This window comes from Eleutherodactylus coqui, chromosome 9 (genome assembly GCF_035609145.1).
Source record: "Eleutherodactylus coqui strain aEleCoq1 chromosome 9, aEleCoq1.hap1, whole genome shotgun sequence".
NCBI lineage: Eukaryota > Metazoa > Chordata > Amphibia > Anura > Eleutherodactylidae > Eleutherodactylus > Eleutherodactylus coqui.
In genome coordinates, this window is record NC_089845.1 from 119,728,102 (window position 1) to 119,742,944 (window position 14,843).

Genomic DNA, 14,843 nt, shown 5'->3' on the forward strand with positions numbered 1-14,843 from the left:
GCTTTGTTGGAGGTAATGTGGTGCATAGCTAAGGTATGCCTTGCTAATGAGGGTTTTTCAGAAGTAAAAATTGTTGGGAGGGGGGAGCACTCTTGCCGCTATTGTGGCTTAATAGTGGGACCTGTGAACTTGAGATGCAGCCCAACATGTAGCCCCTCACCTGCCCTATCTGTTTCTGTGTCGTTCCCATCACTTTCTTGAATTTCCCAGATTTTCACAAATGAAAACCTTAGCGAGCATCGGCGATATACAAAAATGCTCGGGTCGCCCATTGACTTCAATGGGGTTCGTTACTCGAAAGGAACCCTCGAGCATCGCGGAAAGTTCGACTCGAGTAACGAGCACCTGAGCATTTTGGTGCTCGCTCATCTCTAATCATTATCCAATAACCCAAAAAGACTCTTTTCACTCCCTGCTCAGCCCTAAAATACAGCCCCCTATGATGGATCTCAGTACTGTACATCTCGCGGATTATTTCGAAGAGAAAGTTTACAACATCCGGCAGAAAATAACTTCCCAGTCCACAACTAGCTTTGATGTTCTTCTCTCCTGCACCTTCTCTAGTTCACTCTCAGCATTTAACCTAACAACAGAAGATGATGTCTCCAGGTTCCTCTCTTCTTTTCACCTTGCTGCCTACATTAATAATCCTATTCCCTCTTACCTGCTTAAGTCCCTCTCCCCGGCTGCCATTGGTCATCTCATAACAATAGTCAATCTGTTTCTTTTTTCCTGTATCTCTCCCTTCTACTTCAAACATGCTGAAAAAGGTGCATGGAGGTGCTTATTATGTGAAGAGGCATGTGCCTCATAAGGCATTTAATGCACTGTGTGCTGGGAAAAAATTGTACTCCAGATGCCAGGCTTAGTAAATTTCTCCCAAAGTCTTTCAGATATGTTGCAGGCCACTAACAAATATACACTCACAATTGTAACACTCTTTGAAAAGATAAAGTCTCAATTATGATGCAGATCAGTTTGTTGGGCCACTTAGTTACTCTTAACTTTCTCAAATGTTCTCTAGCTTTTTTATATAATAAACAGTCTCTTTCAATGACCATCAGGCCTCTTGTGGCTCCGTGGACCCATCACAAATCAGTGTACTTGTAATAACTCATAGTCTTTGTTTCAGATGTTTCTTATTCTCATCATCAGCAGGATGTCCAGTATTTTCTTCCATGATCCCCCTTGAAATGCTACCCACACTCTTTCATGAACTTTTGTACCTAACAGGGGGATTGCTAATCTTCTGCGCACAGGCTTCCAGCCTTGCCCTCTCTATTGCCCTGTCTCTCTATTTGTTAGCGACACACCTATAAATATTCCCTGTAGTTATGTATTATCTAAACATTATGGCATAATGTCTGCATAATACATCTCTCATACGAAGACCCATATCCACATATTACACTTTACGATATCAAGGCATGACTATTGAACATTACACACTAAGCCATGTCTGGATATAACAGTCTAGTATTGGCAATGTCATTAACCCTTTCCAATCCACTGTCTGACGTCTGAAGTAGAGATAAGCGAGCATACTCGCTAAGGACAATTACTCGAGCGAGCATTGCCCTTAGCGAGTACCTGCCCGCTCAGAAGGAAAGATTCGGGTGCCGGTGGAGAGCAGCGGGGGAGAGCGCGCGCGGGGGGGGGGGGGGGGACGGAGGGGAGATCTCTCTCTCCCTCTCTCCCCCCCGCTCACCCCTGCTCACTCCCGCAACTCACCGCTCACCCACGCCGACACCCGAATCTTTGCTCCCCAGCGGGCAGGTACTCGCTAAGGACAATGCTCACTCGAGTAATTGCCCTTAGCGAGTATGCTCGCTCATCTCTAATCTGAGGACATTATGATTTAAAGTTGTACAGCTCTGATGTTGGAAGACATTTGTCAGGGTTCTCTTACTGTATATTGCCAGCCTCTCTGCTGTCGGAGCCTATCCAACATGTCACCTCATGCAGTACTGGCTTTAGCCAGCATATAGCGCCGTTGTATAATGGCAGAAAAAGAATAAGCCCCCTAGGAAAACCAGGATACAAATTGGATTGGAAAGGGTTAATATAGCTGAATTATGGATGCATTCCTACACTTTCTAGCAAGTACACACACCAGCTAGATAAATTCTTATGCTTGGCTAGCATTTACACACTTTTACTAGGATAGTTACCTCTAGGCGAATATATAGTTTCCTGTGCAAAGTCATGATAACTCTTTTTAACTCAGAGGGTTACAGTAACTTTTTTTATCCCTTTACATGCCGATGAATCTTACATGGATCTGTAGTATGGCACTCATAGATGTGCCGATATCATACTTCTCTAGGACTCTTATGTTATACCAGGACAAACAGGTTTTTTTCTTGCAATTTGTTCGAGAATCTAAAAGATGTACTTTTATACAGGACGACTATCATCTGAATAAAAATGAAGAGATAGAGAAAAAAAAGGGTGGCGCAAAACCCGTACAATTGTGATCAGATCTAAGAGGAAGCAAGGACTGTAGAGGTTCAGGGGTGCTAAAAATAGTAGAGGTGCTACTAACTTTTTCTATCTACATTTTACTTTTCACTCTGCATTGTACCTCTTATTACCTAGTTTGCATATTTTAACCAGCTGAACTGATGAAGGGGTTTTGCCCCGAAACGTGTTTTCACATGCTGGCTACGTATGGCATTTAATAAAGGAGAAGTTTTAATATTTATTCACATTCAGGGCTCAGTCACACGGGTGTTTTTTGGTCCGATTTGGAGACGCGCTTGCGATCTGCAAATATATAGACCCAATGCATAGCAATGGGATCGGTCGCATGGCTGTTTTTGATGCGGATGTGCCGATGATTATATCACACACCGATTCGCAGAACGCATGTAACTGCGTTCTGCGCAAATCGGTGTCCTTGTATATGCACTCAATGGGGCAGGTGGCAGCAGCTCCGACCCCACTGAGAACATATACTAAAGATTGTTCTCCTCTGCCACAGCTGTGCCACAGCTGTGGCAGAGAAGAACAATGTTCTCCCATTGAAATCAATGGACTGCCGGCAAGCGCTGTATTAATTTTTGGGGAAGGGTTTAAAATATAAGCCCTTCCCTGAAAACCATGCAAAAAAGTGTAAAAAATATATATACTCACCTTTTTGCAGCTGCCGGAGTTCAGCCGCGTCCAGCCAGCAGTTCTCCTGAACTGCTTTCTGTAGTATTCAGCAGGCGGGGATTTAAAATCCCCGCCTGCTGAATGGGCTGCCTCTGATTGGTCACAGTCCTCAGCCAATCAGAGGTAGCTCTCACTCACCCATTCATGAATATAAGAATGGGTGAGTGAGTGCTGCCTCTGATTGGCTGAGCACTGCGACCAATCAGAGGCAACTCTCAGCTATTGAATGACATTATATTTTAAGCCCTTCCCCGAAAATTAATACAGCGTTTGCCGGCAGCCCATTGCTTTCAATGGAGGCGGCTGTATTGCACAGCTGCAGCAGAGGATAGCGGGCAGCGCTTGTGTGACCGAGCCCTTTCGGCTGATAAACGCTGCTAGCAGCGTTTTTTTTCAGCCGTGACGCTGGCCTCGGTCACGCGACTTTTTGAAGCGCATCTGTTATGCGATCCGTAAATTGTGCGAAAAATCGCACGTGTGACTGAGGCCTCAGAGTGTTGGGCCAAACCACCAGTCCTTTTAGTTTTATCCTCCCGTATCATCCAAATAGTCACTTGAAAGAGCAAATGCAAACAATAGTCATTGCTCCAACGGGGTAACAAGCGGTAATTCCCTCACTAGTTTCTAGTTGTTTCGTTTCAGCTGAAAAATAGCTGTTGGTTGATGAAAAGTCATCTGATATAAAGTTACAGTCATTCGTACTTGAACAACGTGTGAATGAATTCGTTTAGGGATCCCCCTACGAATGATATGTCGGCAAACAAGCAATGAACAATAGGCGCTCTGTGTAAAAGCAAACGAACAACTGTCGTTCATACGCTTCAGCGACTTTTCTGAGGGACTATCTGAGCGCTAGTTGCTCCATGTAAAGGTAACTTTATAGAGAGCTTCTTCCATTGCTTAAGGGGGAGAGTAGACTTCCTCCCATAGGTACCATATGGCAGAACATGGAGCACCTATGGGTCTGCAATAATTCCACTTGAAACAGTTGTTTGTTTTTAAGAACTATGTAATTAAAACAGATGGTCAGGTTGTAGCAAATCTGCTTTTTTTGCCTGGTGCCATTTATAAGAAAGGTAATGGAAGTGTCAGATACACGTATTGATTTATCTGCTAGTTGTCAGGTAAAAAATTATTTATACCATTGCCAAACCATTGACTTTTTTTTTCAGATTATGTATAAATGCACATCCAGAAGCCATACGAGCATATGTGGTTTTAAATATATTTCTGCATTGTTCCTTGCTGGGGAATGTATAATTTCCCAAGTAAGAGCAGTGAAGGAGAATAAGATGTGCCCAGGGCACAGAGAAGAGGAACAAAGTAATAAATTGTTTTTCATCATTCTCTGACAGAAATAAAACAAAAATACCCAACGCTGTAAACCATGACAGCTGACAAGGGGACGACAGCCATAAAAAAGTGTTAAGCTCAACTACCATTAAAAATGTCCATTTCCCTCTGTCACACTTTCTTCGCTATCTCTCCTTGTGATATGGTAAAACTCATAAAACCAGCGATATTTATTTCTTGTTTGTTATACACTGATTGTCAAAAAAAATCAAGCACCCAGAAGGAGTTGTTGAAATCGAATGAAACTTTATATGTGTGATTGTAAAGTTGATAAGTGATTACAATATCAGAGCAAAAGGAGAATTTATTGCAGAAAACGGAACACTTGACAGTAGGCTCTAAGGCTCTCTAGCTTGGATACAGGATGTGATACGGGTGGGCATGGAGGCTCTAGTATCCTGTTGTACCGCCTCTAGCTTGGATACAAAATTTGATACAGGTGGGCATAGAGGCTCTAGTACCCTGTTGTACCGCCTCTAGCTTGGATACAAGATGTGATACGGGGGGCATGGAGGCTCTAGTACCCTGTTGTACCGCCTCTAGCTTGGATACAAAATGTGATACAGATGGGCATGGAGGCTCTAGTACCCTGTTGTACCACGTTTAGCTTGGATACAAGATTTGATACAGGTGAGAATAATGGCTCTAGTACCCTGTTGTACCGCCTCTAGCTTGGATACAAGGTGTGATACGGGCAGACATGGAGGCTCTAGTATCCTGTTGTACCACCTCTAGCTTGGATACAAGATGTGATACAGGCGGGCATGGAGGCTCTAGTACCCTGTTGTACCGCCTCTAGCTAGGATACAAGATATTATACAGATGGGCATGGAGACTGTAATGCCCTGTTGAACCACGTCTAGCTTGGATACAAGATGTGATACGGGGGCATGGTGGTTTAGTACCCTGTTGTACTGCCTCTAGCTTGGATACAAGATGTAATAAAGGCGGGCATGGAGGCTCTAGTACCCTGTTCTACCACCTCTAGCTTGGACACAAGATGTGATATGGGTGCGCATGGAGGCTCTAGTACCCTGTTTTACCACCCTTTAGCTTGGATACAAGATGTGATATGGGTGGGCATAGAGGGTCTAGGAACCTGTTGTACCACCTCTAGCTTGGATACAAGATGTGATAAGGATGGGCATGGTGGCTCTAGTAGCCTGTTGTATCGCCTCTAGCTTGGATACAAGATGTGCTACAGGGGTGGGCACACAGGTATACCGTTCCATATGGTATCCTACAGCATATCAGTCCACATTTGCAGTTACTGAGTCTCTAGATTGTGTGAACTTACAGGCTGTCAAAGTTGACATCCCAGATGGTCCCATACAAGTTCTATTGCCGATGAATGTAGCTTCTGAAAACCTTTTTATAGACTACGGGTGGAACCACTTTAGGGCCTCAGGTGGCAAGACCATTCATCTAATCACACCACAACTCTAATAATTTGCATATCTGCCTGAGATGTAACTGTATGACGAGTTTTGCAGCAAATTGACAACTCCTTCTAGGGGCTGCATTCTTTTTTGACTAAAAGGGTATAATGTCAACACATGCCAAAACGATTTACAAACATCACTTACACCACATCGCACGCTGTCCCCAATGCAGTTCACAATCTAAAGTCACTTTTGGCTAATTTCATAGGATGCCAGTTGCCCTATTAGTGTATTTTTGTATCAGAGAACCCGAGGAAAACCCAAGTAAACAGAGGATAAATATCCAATTCCTAATTAATAACGGCCCTTTAATACTGGCAGATCTTCTACCAGGATCGAGCGCCAATTGAGTTTTTTGCAAGTCAATCAATGCCCATTTAGCTCTGTTTACATGAAGCAATCAGCACTAGTGTATGGGCCTGAATGATTGTTAGTACCATTGTTTGGGCACATACAGTTCCGTTGTCAGAACACAGTCATGTGTCATGTATGAAAAGACTTGTGAGTGCACTCGAAGACAATTAATTCCAGCACTAAACATGGGGACAGACAGCAGGATGGATGAACAAAATATCTATGGTCAAATGTAGGTCACTAGAACTGCCTGATACGAGGAACTAAGATAATGGTGACAAAATATCACCGGAATCACCCAAACTGGACCAGCCATTCAAGTGGAGCAGCAGACAACAAAAAGGGCAACTCCACTGCAGGAGAGAACCCGAGTTCACGTTTGAGATGTACATGTGACACTGACCATGGAACACATAGTAATCCATAGAAAGGTTAGCTCACCCACTGTTCCTGTGTTCCTTCCACTTTGTATTCCATATACTGGCTTGGGTTTCTGTTTGGGCTGCTTCACCACTCCATCCAATGCGGCCACATGTATAAGGTAAGTAAAGGTAATGCTTAAGAAGTAAGGACTGCATTACCTTCTCTGACCATGGAACACTAAGCCACAGAGGACTGCAGTACTAAAGCATGAATAATAGGGAAACTGAGCACTGAACTAAATTATACAGAACCTCTGCACACAGGTCCACTGAGTAAAGAACTGCTAAATACAGGTCCATAGTACACTGGCCAGAACACAAGCAGTACATTAAATGCCTGTGATTGGTTCATCGAGCGCTGGCTCTGATTGGCTGAGCCAGTGCTCAAGAACCAATCAATGCAATCTCTTACTGAAGGCAGGGTTTTCAACCCTGTTACCAGCAATAGATACTCTGTTGGCACTGACACGTGCATGGTAAGCCTGCTGAGAACACAGCCAAAACATTGTTGGAAATGCATGCCATGACACCCGCATGGCTCGTGGGGGGTTTGGGAGGGGGGGGGGGGGGACAGGACTGCTAAACATCGTTCGGAGGTTATAAATGCCGCTGTCAGAATTGACAGTGGGATTTAAAGGTTTAACAGCCCCAATCGCCCGCATGGCCGATCTGAGCTGTTGCCACCAGGTGTTGGCTGTAATAAACAGCCTGCACCCGCGATTTATAATGAGAGATAGATGCACAATCCCTCTTCATACATACCCCAATCCCGCAGAATATAACTGTACGTCCTATAGTGGGAGGGGGTTAAAATGCCACTCCAGCGATTTAAAAAAAAAAAAAAAATCATTATGTAACTGTCTCCCCAGTACATATATATGAGCTAGTGTTACCTTAGTCAGTTATTAGAGATGAGCGAACGGACTCGTCCGAGCTTGATACTCGTTCGAGTATTAGCGTGTTTGAGATGCTCGTTACTAGAGGCGAGCACCACGCGATGTTCGAGTTACTTTCACTTTCATCTCTGAGACGTTAGCGCGCTTTTCAGGCCAATAGAAAGACAGGGAAGGCATTACAACTTCCCCCTGCGACGTTCAAGCCCTATACCACCCCCATGCAGTGAGTGGCTGGCGAGATCAGGTGTCACCCGAGTATATAAATCGGCCCCTCCCGCGGCTCGCCACAGATGCGTTCTGACAGAGATCAGGGAAAGTGCTGCTGATGCTGGAGCTGCTATAAGGAGAGTGTTAGGAGTGATTTTAGGCTTCAAGAACCCCAACAGTCCTTCTTAGGGCCACATCTGACCGTGTGCAGTACTGTTGAGGCTGCTTTTTGCAGTGTTGCACTTTTTTTTTTTTTGTATATCGGGCGTGCAGAGCATTGCGCCCTCAGTCTGCAGTAATTTTACATAGTATAGGGCCAGTAGTGCTGAGGCAGGGACAGTGAAAAAGGTGAAAGACATATACTGTCTATATAGGCAGTGGGCTTTTCCAAAAACATTTTGGACAAAAAAATCTATTTGGGCTGCCTGTCACCGTCCTGAGTGTACTGCGTCTCTGCTGGGGGTAGTAGTCCTAATTAACACGCAGCCAGCTAAGTGTTACAGCAGGCTTGCACAAAATTCTTTCCTGGCTCTACGTTGCCAGTTACATCACCGCTGTCATCCTGTCCAGAGGGAAACAGTCTGCAGTAATTTTACATAGTATAGGGCCAGTAGTGCTGAGGCAGGGACAGTGAAAAAGGTGAAAGACATATACTGTCTATATACGCAGTGGGCTTTTCCAAAAACATTTTGGACAAAAAAATCTATTTGGGCTGCCTGTCACCGTCCTGAGTGTACTGCGTCTCTGCTGGGGGTAGTAGTCCTAATTAACACGCAGCCAGCTAAGTGTTACAGCAGGCTTGCACAAAATTCTTTCCTGGCTCTACGTTGCCAGTTACATCACCGCTGTCATCCTGTCCAGAGGGAAACAGTCTGCAGTAATTTTACATAGTATAGAGCCAGTAGTGCTGAGGCAGGGACAGTGAAAAAGGTGAAAGACATATACTGTCTATATAGGCAGTGGGCTTTTCCAAAAAAATTTGGGACAAAAAAATCTATTTGGGCTGCCTGTCACTGTCCTGAGTGTACTCCGTCTCTGCTGGGGGTAGTAGTCCTAATTAATACGCAGCCAGCTAAGTGTTACAGCAGGCTTGTGCAAAATTCTTTCCTGGCACTGCTGTGCGTTCCGTAAGCTAAGTCAGCCTCCAACCACAGGCCAATAAGCGGCACATTTAATTACAGCGTTCTGTTTCTGCACTACTGGTAATACACCATGCTGAGGGGTAGGGGTAGGCCTAGAGGACGTGGACGCGGACGCCCAAGTCAGGGTGTGGGCACAGGCCGAGCTCCTGATCCAGGTGTATCACAGCCGACTGCTGCGGGATTAGGAGAAAGGCACGTTTCTGGCGTCCCCACATTCATCTCACAATTAATGGGTCCACGCGGTAGACCTTTATTAGAAAATGAGCAGCGTGAGCAGGTCCTGTCGTGGATGCCAGAAAGTGCATCCAGCAATCTATCCACCACCCAGAGTTCTGCGCCATCCACTGCTGCAACTCTGAATCCTCTGGCTGCTGCTCCTCCTTCCTCCCAGCCTCCTCACTCCATTACAATGACACATGCTAAGGAGCAGGCAGACTCCCAGGAACTGTTCTCGGGCCCCTGCCCAGAATGGCCAGCAATGGTTCCTCTCCCACCGGAGGAGTTTGTCGTGACCGATGCCCAACCTTTGGAAAGTTCCCGGGGTCCGGGGGATGAGGCTGGGGACTACCGGCAATGGTCTCAAGAGCTTTCAGTGGGTGAGGAGGACGATGACGATGAGACACAGTTGTTTATCACTCAGGTAGTAGTAATTGGAGTAAGTCCGAGGGAGGAGCGCACAGAGGATTCGGAGGAAGAGCAGCAGGACGATGAGGTGACTGACCCCACCTGGTTTGCTAAGCCTACTGAGGACAGGTCTTCAGAGGGGGGGGCAAGTGCAGCAGCAGGGCAGGTTGGAAGAGCCAGTGCGGTGGCCAGGGGTAGAGGCAGGGCCAGACCGAATAATCCACCAACTGTTTCCCAAAGCGCCCCCTCGCGCCATGCCACCCTGCAGAGGCCGAGGTGCTCAAAGCTCTGGCAGTTTTTCACTGAGAGTGCAGACGAACAGTGGTATGCAACCTTTGTCGCGCCAAGATCAGCCGGGGAGCCACCACCACCAGCCTCACCACCACCAGCATGCGCAGACATATGATGGCCAAGCACCCCAAAAGGTGGGACGAAGGCCGTTCACCGCCTCCGGTTTGCACCACTGCCTCTCCACCTGTGCCCCAACCTGCCACTGAGATCCAACCTCCCTCTCAGGACACAGGCACTACCGTCTCCTGGCCTGCACCCACACCCTCACCTCCGCTGTCCTCGGCCCCATCCACCAATGTCTCTCAGCGCACCGTCCAGCCGTCGCTAGCGCAAGTGTTTGAGCGCAAGCGCAAGTACGCCGCCACGCACCCGCACGCTCAAGCGTTAAACGTGCACATAGCCAAATTGATCAGCCTGGAGATGCTGCCGTATAGGCTTGTGGAAACTGAGGCTTTCAAAAGCATGATGGCGGCGGCGGCCCCGCGCTACTCGGTTCCCAGTCGCCACTACTTTTCCCGATGTGCCGTCCCAGCCCTGCACGACCACGTCTCCCGCAACATTGTACGCGCCCTCACCAACGCGGTTACTGCCAAGGTCCACTTAACAACGGACACGTGGACAAGCACAGGCGGGCAGGGCCACTATATCTCCCTGACGGCACATTGGGTGAATTTAGTGGAGGCTGGGACAGAGTCAGAGCCTGGGACCGCTCACGTCCTACCCACCCCCAGAATTGCGGGCCCCAGCTCGGTGGTGGTATCTGCGGCGGTGTATGCTTCCTCCACTAAGCCACCCTCCTCCTCCTCCTACGCAACCTCTGTCTCGCAATTAAGATGTGTCAGCAGCAGCACGTCGCCAGCAGTCGGTGTCGCGCGGCGTGGCAGCACAGCAGTGGGCAAGCGTCAGCAGGCCGTGCTGAAACTACTCAGCTTAGGAAAGAAGAGGCACACAGCCCACGAACTGCTGCAGGGTCTCACAGAGCAGACCGACCGCTGGCTTGCGCCGCTGAGCCTCCAACCGGGCATGGTCGTGTGTGACAACGGCCGTAACCTGGTGGCGGCTCGGCAGCCTCACGCACGTGCCATGCCTTGCCCACGTCTTTAATTTGGTGGTTCAGCGCTTTCTGAAAAGCTACCCACGCTTGTCAGACCTGCTCGGAAAGGTGCGCCGGCTCTGCGCACATTTCCGCAAGTCCCACACGGACGCTGCCACCCTGCGCACCCTGCAACATCGGTTTAATCTGCCAGTGCACTGACTGCTGTGCGACGTGCCCACACGGTGGAGCTCTACGTTCCACATGTTGGCCAGGCTCTATGAGCAGCGTAGAGCTATAGTGGAATACCAACTCCAACATGGGCGGCACAGTGGGAGTCAGCCTCCTCAATTCTTTACAGAAGAGTGGGCCTGGTTGGTAGACATCTGCCAGGTCCTTGGAAACTTTGAGGAGTCTACCCAGATGGTGAGCAGCGATGCTGCAATCATTAGCGTCACCATTCCTCTGCTATGCCTCTTGAGAAGTTGCCTGCAAAGCATAAAGGCAGACGCTTTGCGCTCAGAAACGGAGGCAGGGGAAGACAGTATGTCGCTGGATAGTCAGAGCACCCTCCTGTCTATATCTCAGCGTGTTGAGGAGGAGGAGGAGGTGGAGGAGCATGAGGAGGAGTGGGAAGAGACAGCTTGGCCCACTGCTGAGGGTACCCATGCTGCTTGCCTGTCATCCTTTCAGCGTGTATGGCCTGAGGAGGAGGAGGAGGATCCTGAAAGTGATCTTCCTAGTGAGGACAGCCATGTGTTGCGTACAGGTACCCTGGCACACATGGCTGACTTCACGTTGGGATGCCTTTCTCGTGACCCTTGCTTTACACGCATTCTGGCCACTACGGATTACTGGGTGTACACACTGCTCGACCCACGGTATAAGGAGAACGTTTCCACTCTCATACCCGAAGAGGAAAGGGGTTTGAGAGTGATGCTATACCACAGGACCCTGGCGGACAAGCTGATGGTAAAATTCCCATCCGACAGCGCTAGTGGCAGAAGGCGCAGTTCCGAGGGCCAGGTAGCAGGGGAGGAGCGGTGATCAGGCAGCATGTACAGCACAGGCAGGGGAACACTCTCTAAGGCCTTTGCCAGCTTTATGGCTCCCCAGCAAGACTGTGTCACCGCTCCCCAGTCAAGGCTGAGTTGGCGGGAGCACTGTAAAAGGATGCTGAGGCAGTACGTAGCCGATCGCACGACCGTCCTCGGTGACGCCTCTGCCCCCTACAAGTACTGGGTGTCGAAGCTGGACGCGTGGCCTGAACTCGCGCTCTATGCCCTGGAGGTGCTTGATTGTCCTGCGGCTAGCGTCTTGTCAGAGAGGGTGTTTAGTGCGGCTGGGGGAATCATCACGGATAAGCGTACCCGCCTGTCAACCGACAGTGCCGACAGGCTTACACTCATAAAGATGAACAAAGCCTGGATTTCCCCAGACTTTTCTTCTCCACCAGCGGACAGCAACGATACCTAAACAATACGTAGGCTGCACCCGTGGATAGAAGCATCGTTCTCTATGATCATAAAAAACGTGGACCTTTTAGCTTCATCAATCTGTGTATTATATTCATCCTCCTCCTCCTGCTCCTCCTCCTGAAACCTCACGTAATCACGCCGAACGGGCAATTTTTCTTAGGCCCACAAGGCTCAGTCATATAATTTTTGTAAACAATTTTTATACGTTTCAATGCTCATTAAAGCGTTGAAACTTGCACCTGAACCAATTTTTATTTTAACTGGGCTGCCTCCAGGCCTAGTTACAAATTAAGCCACATTAACCAAAGCGATTAATGGGTTTCACCTGCCCTCTTGGTTGGGCATGGGCAATTTTTCTGAGGTACATTAGTACTGCTGGTACACCAATTTTTTGGGGCCCTCGCCTACAGTGTAATCCAATTAATTTTTTGCCCACCTGCATTAAAGCTGACGTTACATCAGCTGTGCTGGGCACTGCAATGGGATATATTTATGTACCGCCGGTGGGTTCCAGGGAGCCACCCATGCTGTCGGTCCACACGGAGTTGTAACTGCATGTGTCCACTTCTAAAGAACCCCAGTCTGACTGGGGCATGCAGTGTGGGCCGAAGCCCACCTGCATTTAACATGACATTACCTCAGCTGTGCTGGGCACTGCAATGGGATATATTTATGTTCCGCCGGTGGCTTCCTGGCACCCACCCATGCTGTCGATCCACACGGAGTTGTAACTGCATGTGTCCACTTCTAAAGAACCCCAGTCTGACTGGGGCATGCAGTGTGGGCCGAAGCCCACCTGCATTTAACATGACATTACCTCAGCTGTGATGGGCAATGCAATGGGATATATTTATGTACCGCCGGTGGCTTCCTGGCACCCACCCATGCTGTGGGTCCACAGGGAGTTGTAACTGCATGTGTCTACTTATAAAGAACCCCAGTCTGACTGGGGCATGCAGTGTGGGCCGAAGCCCACCTGCATTTAATCTGACGTTAGCTCTGCTGTCCAGGGCACTGCAATGGGATACATTTATGTACAGCCGGTGGGTTCCAGGGAGCCACTAATGCTGTGGGTGCACACGGAATTCCCATTGCGGAGTTGTACCTGCCTGTGACTATTTATAAAAAACCGCGGTCTGACTGGGGCATGCAGACACCTTGACAGAATGAATAGTGTGTGGCACATAGGTTCCCCATTGCTATGCCCACGTGTGCAGCTCCAGATGGAGGTGGCACAGGATTGGATTTCTCATTGCTTCTGTACAGCATTGTGGGCTATCGCCCCGCCCCTTTTAAAGAGGGTCGCTGCCTAGCCGTGCCAACCCTCTGCAGTGTGTGCCTGCGGTTCCTCCTCATGGCAGGCGCACTTATAAATAGACAAGAGGGTGGTGTGGCATGAGGGCAGCTGAAGGCTGCGCAGGGACAATTTGGTGTGCGCTGTGGACACTGGGTCGTGCGCGGGGGGGGGGGGGTTGGGCAGCATGTAACCCAGGAGAAGTGGCAGCGGAGTGTCATGCAGGCAGTGATTGTGCTTTGTTGGAGGTAGTGTGGTGCTTAGCTAAGGTATGCATTGCTAATGAGGGCTTGTTTTAGAAGTAAAAACTGTTGGGAGGGGGGGGCACTCTTGCCGCTATTGTGGCTTAATAGTGGGACCTGGAACTTGAGATGCAGCCCAACATGTAGCCCCTCGCCTGCCCTATCCGTTTCTGTGTCGTTCCCATCACTTTCTTGAATTGCCCAGATTTTCACAAATGGAAACCTTAGCGAGCATCGGCGATATACAAAAATGCTCGGGTCACCCATTGACTTCAATGGGGTTCGTTATTCGAAACGAACCCTCGAGCATCGCGAAAATTTCGTCCCGAGTAACGAGCACCCGAGCATTTTGGTGCTCGCTCATCTCTATTAGTTATTCCTTTCTATCTGAAACTCCTGGCCTCTTTCTCCTCAGATGGTCATGTGATTTCAGTTTTGACCAACTCAGATATACACTACCGTTCAAAAGTTTGGGGTCACCCAAACAATTTTGTGTTTTCCATGAAAAGTCACCACCATGCGTTGTGAAATGAATAGAAAATAGAGTCAAGACATTGACAAGGTTAGAAATAATGATTTGTATTTGAAATAACATTGTTTTTACATCAAACTTTGCTTTCGTCAAAGAATCCTCCTTTTGCAGCAATTACAGCATTGCACACCTTTGACATTCTAGCTGTTAATTTGTTGAGGTAAGCTTGTGAAATTGCACCCCACGCTTCTAGAAGCATCTCCCACAAGTTGGATTGGTTGGATGGGCACTTCTGGCGTACCATACGGTCAAGCTGCTCCCACAACAGCTCAATGGGGTTCAGATCTGGTGACTGCGCTGGCCACTCCATTACCGATAGAATACCAGCTGCCTGCTTCTGCTGTAAATAGTTCTTGCACAATTTCGAGGTGTGTTTA